The sequence below is a fragment of the Mus caroli genome, unplaced genomic scaffold, assembly GCF_978045245.1.
Source record: "Mus caroli unplaced genomic scaffold, Mus_caroli_1 scaffold_18, whole genome shotgun sequence".
Classification (NCBI taxonomy): domain Eukaryota; kingdom Metazoa; phylum Chordata; class Mammalia; order Rodentia; family Muridae; genus Mus; species Mus caroli.
Window position 1 is genome coordinate 55,657,718 of NW_028227273.1, and position 10,930 is coordinate 55,668,647.

Here is a 10,930-nt window from a genome sequence, read left to right on the forward strand (position 1 = left end):
AAACCAACAGAATAGTTTATTAAAGCAGATCCTACTTAACAGTGTATAATCAGACTTCTCACAAGAATTGGAAAAACATAAGGATATTTTTTAATTTGAATTTTTTTTAATGTAAGGCTTTATTTCACAAGTCACAATTTTTTAAAAATGGATGAATGTTTACTATGTAATTTTCATGACAATTAGCTTGAAACAACATAATTGTATTATAAACTAAACAATTGTTATAGCACGTAATAAAGTAAGTATTGGTAAATGTACTAACATCATGGAGTAATTACATTTTTTTCTAAGCAGACCATCAATATTTTTTAATACTATCCAAGATCAACCATTGCCTGGCATAATTAGGAAAAACACAAATAACAAGATATTTTTTATAAGAACATATATTAAAAAAAGAAAGATGAGTTTTGTACAGGGAATGAATTACAGAAAAAGCCTCTAATTTGTTAACTATTTTATATAATGTCTACTAGCATTTATTTGATATAAAAATGTTCCTGTATAGGTTACCTAATGCCCCCTTTACATCCTTATTCCTCAGGGTATAGATGAAAGGGTTCAGTGTAGGAGTTACTACTCCATAGAAGAGAGCCATGAACTTGGGTTGGTCTTTTGTAATAGAGGAGGGAGGCTGAAGATACATACTAATGGCTGGACCATAAAACAAGAGAACCACAATTAGATGAGAGGAACATGTCCCAAAGGCCTTTTTTCTTCCCTCTGAAGATTTGATTTTAAGGACAGCATGTCCAATACTAGCATAGGAGGCAAGAATTAAACACAGAGGAATAGCTAAGAGAAAAATGCATACGACTGAGAGAGCAAGCTCATTAGTCTCTTTTTCACCACAAGCAGTTTTTATCAGAATTGGAATCTCACACACTAAGTGATCCATTTTATTGTGGCCACAAAGAGGCAATTGCAGTGTCACAGTGGCCTCTGAGACAGCATAGAAAATTCCAGTCAGCCACACAGAGGACACTAACAGGACACAGTTGCGCTGATTCATTATGAGGGTGTAGTGCAGTGGTTTGCAGATGGCCACATATCGGTCAAAGGACATAAGAGCCAGGAGGACACACTCTGTACCCCCCATTGTGTGGAAGAAATAAAGTTGAACTACACACCTCGTGTAGCTGATGGTCTTTGAAGATCCCCAAAGGTTAATTAACATCTGAGGTACAATGCTTGTGGTGTAGCACATGTCCAGAAAGGAGAGGTTGGTGAGGAAGAAATACATGGGGCTATGTAGACAGGGGTCTAATATAGACACGAGAATGATGGCAATGTTTCCAGCCATGGCTGTGGGGTATGTTACCAGAAGAATAATAAAGAGAGGAAGTTCCAGCCAAGGACAGTCTGCAAAACCAAGTAGAATAAACTCTTCTGGGTGACTTTTATTGATCAATGCCATTCTCTGCAATCTGACTCTCCTATAGTAAAGAAGTATCAAGAAAGTTAGTGTTATAGAAATAGCAAAGCCTCATGATTCATTGCTTGTGGCTATGGAAACCACGATTAGCATTCCACATTTGAAATGCCATGGGTGATGATTAGGAGACATCTCACTCCATATAGAGCTTTGAGCCAAAGCAAGAGGACCTGGGCTTTATCTTCAGTACTTAGGTAAAAATGATGGCAAGGGATACACATATCTATACTCCCATCTATATTTAAAAAAAATAAACTGCTCATTTTTCAGGAGCTTGCTGACCAGCTAATGTATCTGTATTGATGAACTCCAAGATTAGCAGGAGGCACAGTCTCCAAACATAAAGTAGAAATCAAGTATAGAAATATTTGACATAGACTCTAGATTTTATATGCAGGATACATCCATAGAATAGAAACATGGACTCATACACATTCACACACAATTATAATCTTACATGCACAAAATATTATAGCAACTGTTGATTTAACTTTTATTTCTGATACAAATTTAAAAGGGAGTTTTAAATTATCTGACTATACATGTAACATAAAGGTGAGGAACTAATTTTAAGAGCAGTGATGAAGGCATTACTGAAACACCTTAGAAATACTTCCAGGAATCAGTCAGAGAAGTTGGAAGAAAGAGCTCTGAGATTTTAGTATGGAAAATTGGCTGGTCCAATTCTATATTCTGGGCTGAACTATCAAACCTTCTACATGTGTAATGAATACATTTGAGATATCTACAAACCTCCTCTATGTACTTGAGATTGAGCAAGTAGTTAAAACTTGACGTTTTTCTTCATATTTGTACAGTTATCAACAATCCTCTATTTATAAACCAAATGAGTTAAGCCTCAATTACAGTGTTGTTCTTTTGTGTCATATATGTGCTTAATTTTGTAACTATTTAGTGGATGGTTTGACATTTAATAATTTGTGATAAATTATTATTAACTCATTCATCTTCTAGATGTATTTATTTATCAACTGATTTTAATTCTCTTTTTCATTATAAAAATTGGGTCAACACTCAGAGACTTTTTTTTTATTTACATTGATATTATAAGTATATTTTACGTCCAAGTATCCTTTGTCAACTGATATCTGAATTCAGACTGTGTGACATTCAAATACTACTAATTTTGTATTTCCTGGATATATTCCAGTACTTCATAGTTACAGTAAATGCTATTATAATAAGATCAAGAAACAAAGTAAAAAAATGTTTTGAGAAGTATAAAGGTTTATGTACTCATTTTATATGAGTGTTTTATACAAACTCATCTCTGTCATAAAATGAATATTCAAATGTGATATTAAGTGTATCAAAAGATGGCCTAGTCGGCCATCACTGGAAAGAGAGGCCCATTGGACACGCAAACTTTAAATGCCCCAGTACAGGGGAACGCCAGGGCCAAAAAAATGGGAATGGGTGGGTAGGGAAGTGGGGGGAGGGTGTGGGGGACTTTTGGGATAGCATTGGAAATGTAATTGAGGAAAATATGTAATAAAAATATTTAAAAAAAAGAAAATTAAAAAAATATATCCTTCCATTGCCCAAATTTACTTTTCTAGCCAATCAGCAGCTTCATAGTAAACTGTATTTTTGCAGTTAGAAGCACAAAACAGTCTATGCTTCATTGGAACCTCAGGGCCACCTTGTGAGCTTCCAAAAGAGTCTCTCAGACCAAGATATGACTCTTGTTCTATGACTACACATCAGGTAAGATGCATAAATTAAAGAAAATAGAAAAGAAAAAATCTTGTATGTTACAAAATTAATAATTCCCACAAGTTATTTTTAATACAATTTTTAAATCATATCTTACTGCTCCAGGTGTTTTGCTTCCATATATGCCTGTGTACCACATGTGTCTCTGGTGCCCACAGAGGCCAGAAAATAGCAAAGAATACCTAGAAGTGAAATTAATGATGGTTGTGAGCCTCCATGTGAACGCTGGGGATAGAAACCAGTTCCTCTAGAGGAGCAGTCAATATGATTAACAGCTGAGCCATCTATCCAATCCCTCAACAACTTCCTATTGAGTTTTTTTGTGTATGTGATAAGCATTCTAACAAGTTTTTCTACTCTTAAAATCCTTTAGCATTTGTTCCCAAATAAGAAAATCTTATTTTTGTATTTTAAGATATATTCCCTCCTCCAAATTCCTCACACACATACTTCCCCTTTCCCCTATATCCACTCCTTCTTTTTCCTTTCAGGAAAGAGCAAGTCTTCCAGTGATATCAATGACCACTGCGAACAAGATGCAGTAAGACTAGGCACAAACCCTTACATCTGGACGAGGCCACCCAGTAAGAGAAAAAGGGTCCCACAGGCAGCTAAAGAGTCAGAGACACTCCACCCTTACTATTAGGAGTCAAACAATGTGGATGGAGGTGGAAAAAAAATCATTCCAAGTAAGGCAACTCAGAACCCAAAACACAAACATGATATGTACTCACTTATACATGGATATTAACCATTAAATAAAGAATAATCACACAATCCACAGATCCAAAGAAGTTAGATAAAGAGGAGTGGTCTAAGGTGGGTGCATGGATCTCCCTAGGAAGGGGAAATATAATTGATTTTGTGGGTTGACTGGAATGTTCTTATTCAGTGATGTGACACAATTTCAACTATACGGAATCAGCATGTAAAATCACTGATCAAATGCAGGCTGTTTGTCTGAGAATGCTGTCCATATGTCTGCTTGCATTTTCATACCACCATATTACATTCAAATTCAGTTTGATAAGATACACATTTGTGGTTATATTACAGTACTGTGGTTTTGTAGGTTGGAAAATGTTGTCTTTATTTTTAAACACCCTTCATATATAATATTTTTATGATAGAGTAAAGCTTTAGATGAAATACATGAACAAGATTAATCTTGTTTTAAATGTGTTTTTATAAGATCAAATGACTAAACATTAATACTTCACTCAGGTAACCAACAGTTGAGAAATAGTGTTTGCAGAAACTTAAGTGCTTATAAGTTTGGTTTCAGTGATAGACTGATAAAGAAATGAGTTAAAAGTTAAAGTCTAGTTGTTCCTAAAGCCATTGAAATAGATACATCCAAAACTTATGAATGGCTTATTGAAATGAAGTTGTCTTTCCTGTGCACTAATTAGATATTATAGCCTACATTTTCCACCTTTCCTAGGAATGTATGCCTACCAAACAGATGTATCTTCACTTACCTTATTTTGATAAACCCCCTTTATTTGATTTAAAAATAATTATGTAGAAAGATTTTTTTTTCCTTTTCAGAGGACAAAGAAATTCTGGTATAAAAGTGAGACTTTAAAATTTGCTTTAGAACACTCAGGATTTTAGTTCATACAAAGAACCCAAAAGGAGGGAAAGCTCTAGTTAAGAAGACAGTAATAGAAAATATCAAGAAGGCTTTTATGTCATCATGCTTCTTTGCTATTCCCGAGAGTCCGGGGCATTGTTTTCACAGACAACTCATTTACCCTTGTCCTCAGTGACTAGACAGAGAAAGTTCCCTGGGAAAGAGTTCTCTGAGGACATGCTTCTTATACAGTTAGTCACCTGCTGTGCTGAGGAGAGAAGACAATCTTTGATGCAGTGGGAAGCGTTTTAAATAAATTTATTCCATTTCCCAACACACTGAACACCCACTAAAAAGTACACAGTTAAAGATGAGCATGTTTGAATCAGTTATCCTAAGGAATTTAAATGAGAATTGTTTTGTATGTTACCTTGTTCAAAGAGATCATATAAGATTTTTATTATCTCTAGTATAAGAAAGAAGTAATTAAAACCATGAGAATAATAAAAATAATATGCAATGAAGTCATACCCACTGTAAGTAATCTACAAATACCAAGAAAAAAATCTAAGTATTTAGTATTTTATAACAATTAAAAGGCAATGATAAGAAAGCAATCTTCTTGCTACTTACTGAATAATGTATACAGTGTATTCTTCCATTTTCTTGATACAAATTGCTCACATAGGCCATGCAACAGTTTTAAGATTCTGCCTCCATGAATTCATACATAGGCAATGTATCTAATAACAATGACTGTACTAACTCTGTCCTCACCACAACATTATGAGTCCTGTGGGACTTAGAATATTTCAATACACATGACAAGCTTTTAATAATCCAAATGTACATTAATTTGAGAAGTAAATTAAACAATTCGAATAATAAGTACAAGGAGAAGTCCACTTCTACTTTGTCCACCTATATCTTTGTGACCCCCCCGTTTTTAGATATATTCTTTATTTACATTTAAAATGTTATCCCCTTTCCTATTTTCTCATCCGAAAATCCCCTGTCCTTCTCCACCTCCCCCTGATCCCCAACCCACCACTCCCATTCCTGTTCCTGGCATTCCCATATACTGGGGCATAGAGCCTTCACAGGACCAAGGGCCTCTCCTCCCATTGATGACAGACTAGATCATCCTCTGCTACATATATAGCTAGAGCCACAAGTTCCACCATGTGATTTCTTTGATTAGTGGTATACTTCCAAGGAGCTCTGTGGGTACTGATTAGTTCATATTGGTGTTCCTCCTATGGGGCTTCAGACCCCTTCAGCTCCCTGGGCACTTTCTCTGGCTCCTTCATTGGGGACCCTGTGCTCTGTCCAATGGATGACTATGAGCATCCACTTCTGTTGGCATAGCCTCACAGGAGACCCCCTTTTCACTGCACATATGTTTGGTGTTCTATGCTCCTTTCCTCTAGCACTCAATGCACTGGTACTTGTAATATATCTGTACCCCTCAGTGCTAATTCCAGAACAAACATGATCTTGTTGAACATAGATGGTGGAAACCTTCAGAGAAAGGATAGCCAGTAAAATGAAACAATAGGTAGCTAACTTGGAGTGCCACCCAAGCAGAAACTCTGGTGGCATATGTTCACAGATCCTGTAGCAGCAGTTATGCCCAGGCATTAATTTGTACAAACTTTGATATGAATTCCTGTTTCTATAGAGTACATTTGGAATGCCCACACTTGCCTTTGTTATTTCAGACTTTGTGTTGTAAATAGGCTTACAGTTAGTTCTAGCCTTATGGAAATTAACATATAACACACATATAAATTCATTGTTGCTATTTATTAATTTATTTACACTGCATATTTTATTCCCCCCACCCTCCAATTGTTCTACATCCCATAACTCTGCCCTACCCCCTGTCTCCACCTAGATGTCCCCACTCTCCACCCCACCTGATCTCTAAACTCCCTGTGGCCTCCAGTTTCTTGAGGGTTAGGTGCATCATCTCTGAATGAATATAGCCTCAGAAGTCCTCTAGTGTATGTGTGTTGGGGCCCTCAAATCAACTGGTGTATGCTGCCTATTTGGTGGTCCAGTGTTTGAGATATCTCAGGGGTCCAGATTGAGACTACTGGTCCTCCTACAGGGTTGCCCTTCTCTTCAGTTTCTTTCACCCTGCCATAATTAATCAACAGGGGTCAGCTGCTTCTGTCCATTGTTTAGGCGCAAATATCTGCATCTGGCTCTTACAGCTGCTTGTTGAGTCTTCTGGGGTGTGGTCATAAAAGCCCCTTTTTGTGAGTGTTCCATAGCCTCAGTAATAGGGTCAGGCTTTGGGACCTCCCTTGAGCTGGATACCATTTTGGGCCAGTAGCTAGAACTTCTTTTCCTCAGGCTCCTCTCCATTTCCATCCCTGCGATTCTTTCAGACACGAACAATTATGGGTCGGAGTTGTGACTGTGGGATGGCTCCTCTCTCCCACATTTGATGCCCTGTCTTCCTGCTGGAGGTGGGCTCTATAAGTTCCCTCTCCCTACTGTCAGGCATTTCAATTAAGGTCCTTCCCTTTAAATCCTTAGAGTCTCTCATCTCCCAGGTCTCTGGTGCATTCTGGAGATTCCCCACAACCTCCTATCTCCTGAGGTTGTCTGTTTCCATTCTTTCTGCTAGCCTCCATGTTTCAGTCCTTTTCCCCTCACCCAATAAAAGATCAGGTCCCTCTCTCCTCCCCACTCCTCCCTGCCATCCACTTTCCCTCCCAGGTCCTTCCCTCCCTCCCCACTTGTAAATTTTCCCCACCTCTTTTAAAATATTTCCTTTACTAAATTTCCTCCCTTGTCCCATTTGCAATACCCCATCTATGCCCAATGGATCATATGAAAATCCATTAAAAAGAGCCCAAGACAAATTAAAGAGGTATATCTTACTATCATGTATTATGTGCCACTATTTCTCCCTCAGGTTTATCATGCCATACTGGTTGCTGTTATGATTCATAAACATCACAGGGGGCTCTGCAAATGGTTGTTTCCCTCTTCTGGAAGATAGCATGGAACCTTCTGGTACCATGAAAGCTGGCCCTCAGGGAAATGACTTTTAGATCCTCCAGGTTCCGTGACTATATTGCATGGTGTCTTAACCTTCTACCTTTGGGGTGTAATCAAGGGCAATTGCAGCAGCCTATAATATTTTGGGAGTCTATTGGAAAACCCCAATCAACCACTCAAGAGGAAGCTTCTCATTCTTGATGTGGAGTTCTTCTTTTATAGTATGTGGCTCTTATGGGGACAATTGTCAGTCCAGATAAGATTTCACACCAGGGCCAAGAAGTGGGGGTGGGTGGGGAGGGGAGCAGGGCAGGGGGGGTATAGGAGACTTTTGGGATAGCATTTGAAACGTAAATGAAGAAACTAATAAAAAATGGGAAAAAAAGATTTCATTTAACTTATATGTGTCTGCATTCATGTGTGTGCAAACACACACACCAAAAACAAAACCAAATAAATAAATAAATAAATAAAATGACAACAACAAAAATAACTTTAGGAATACAGGGAAACTATTCCTGGTACTAGAACGACCAGGGGCTAAGGTCATTAATTTTGGAGGAGAACCTACAACTGCCAATTTACTAAACCACTATCATCCTTCATTGTGTTCTTAGGGTTTTACTGCTGTGAACAGACACCACGACCAAGGTAACTGTTATAAAAGACAGCATTTAATTGGGTCTGGCTCACAGGTTCAGAGGTTCAGTCGTTTATCATCAAGGCAGAAGCATTGTAGTGTCCAGGCAGGTATGACACTGGAAGGGCTGAGAGTTCCAGGAGAAAACTCTCAGCAGGCTAGTAGGAGGTCTCAAACCCTACCCTCACAGTGACATACTTCCTCCAACAAGTCAACACTCATTCCTACAAGGGAAGTGCCACTCCTTGGGTCAATATACTCAAGCCACCCCAAATGCATTCTAAATATTTATCATTTATGCATATGTTGCCTAGTTTTATGCCAACTTGACATGAGCTAGAGTTATAGAAGACAGAACCTCAATTGAGAAAATGGCTCAGTTAGATCTGGCTATGTCATTTTATAAATTAATGACTGATTGTGGGAGGGCCTATTTCAAGGTGGGCAGTGCTGATTCTATAAGAAAGCAGATTGGCCAGGCCATGATAAGCAAGCCAGTAAAGAGCACTCCTCTATGGCCTCTGCATCAGTTGCTGCTCCAGATTTCTGTTTTATTTGGGTTCCTGTAATGACTTCCTTCAGTGATGTAATACAGTGAGGAAGTTCAAGCCAAATAAACTCTTTCTTTTCCAACTTGTTTTTAGTGGTGGTGTTTCATCATAGCAATAGTACCCTTTACTAAGACAATGCACATATAAAAATAGTTTTTACCCTTTGTCCAAGAACGTTGTTTTTGCAACCAGAGCCATTATACAAAATCACAATGTATCAAAATTCAGAGAAATTATATCTATGGCACACAGTTCCAATTGTACCTCTCCAATAAGATTCATGGATTTAGGTAACATTACAGAACAGATGAGAGTAAAATTACAAAAGCCAAAAGAACAGGACTTTTCCCATGGGAGTGTATCTCCTAAAAATTTCAATGAGACTACACCACAGTAGTCTCATCAGATAGATGCCTAAAACAACACCTGAATTAAGGTAACACCAAAGGGCATGCTAACAGGAGAGGAACAGAGTTCACAAGGCCTAGAGCCTGCACAAAGAACTACAGGCAATAGGGGAATGCAAGAGTCATAAACAATTCTCCTCTAAGGCAGAGAATCCCCCGACTGTTCAACCAATACTAAGTAATCAGTCCTGAGATCATATACATAGAAGGGCCATCATATGGAGTTGTGTTTTTAGGTACATATAGTAACAGTAACTAAGCAAAAAGGCTATTAATTTGAAAAGGTGCAAGGAGAATGCATGCCAGGTTGGAGAGGTGAAAGGGAAAGAAGAAAATGGTGTAATTATCTTAAATTTCAAAATTAAAACATTATTATAAAAAATAAAATTAAAGGAGATCAGGCTCATTTCTGAAGCAAGGAATATCAAAATTTGAAGTTTTTCAAACTTCAGTAGCATGAATTTTTGTCAAATAATCATAAGGCAATTAAAAGTCAGTCAATCTTACTAGGGTAACATGGTAAATGAATAGTTAATGATATGAGGCTATGCCCAATTTCTTACCATATGTGTATACTCTTTCCATCCATAAACATCTAGCCATTTTTTTAGGCTCTGTACTTGTAGCTTATTTCACTTGGGTAAAGAACATACAGCTCCATGTTGTTCAGTATGATTTGCACAGAAATAGCACATACTTCATTTTCTTTATTCTGACCTTTAAGTCTGAGGCTGACTTTTACTCTGTTAATGTCATCTTTCTCTCCTTTATTCCCTCCTTCCATTCCTCCCTTGTTCTGTTCTTTCCTTCCTTCTGTGTATGTTGCACATGTGTACATATATGTGTGCAGGTATGAGCCTGAGCCTGGAAACATGCTTGTGAATATCAGTAGTGGGGATTTGTGTCTTTTTCTCTTTTTTCCTTGATACAAGGTCTTTCTTATGAACCTGGGGTTCATCACCACACAGCATTCCACCATGTACATCAGCACAGACAAAGGTTGTAAGGTGAGCAATGCCCCTGATCCTCCTATTGCCAACTTACCCTTGGCACTGAAATTTCAAGCTTATGAATCCACATCCAATTTTTATATGGATGATGCAGATTCAACACAGGCCCTTATACTTTCACAGGAAGTACCCTTCCCTAACAAGCCATCTCCCCAAGACAAAATTAAAGTTGATTTTGAAAAGAAGTGTACCATTGAGTAAATGTGATCTCTTAAAATATAGTAAAATTTGAGAAAAGAGAGAGAGATTAATTTATTGCAAAGGCTAAATAGAAAAAGTCACATATCCACACATTATAGTCAGTACATTTGGACTATGAGTTGTAATCCAGCCTACAAGTTTTTTTTTTAATTAGGTATTTTCTTCATTTACATTTCCAGTGCTATCCCAAAAGTCCCCCATATCCTCCCCCACCCACTCCCCTACCCACCCACTCCCACTTCTTGGCCCTGGCGTTCCCCTGTACTGAGGCATATAAAGTTTGCAAGACCAATGGGCCTCTCTTTCCACTGATGGCCAACTAGGCCATCTTCTGATATATATGCAGCTAGAGACA

The 10,930-nt window shown here is 37.9% G+C and overlaps 1 pseudogene; it reads right to left on the reverse strand.

Moving 5' to 3' along the window:
• Positions 1-301: 301 nt before the first annotated feature.
• LOC110284080 (olfactory receptor 2B6-like) lies at positions 302-1,420 on the reverse strand (annotated as a pseudogene).
• Positions 1,421-10,930: the final 9,510 nt, after the last annotated feature.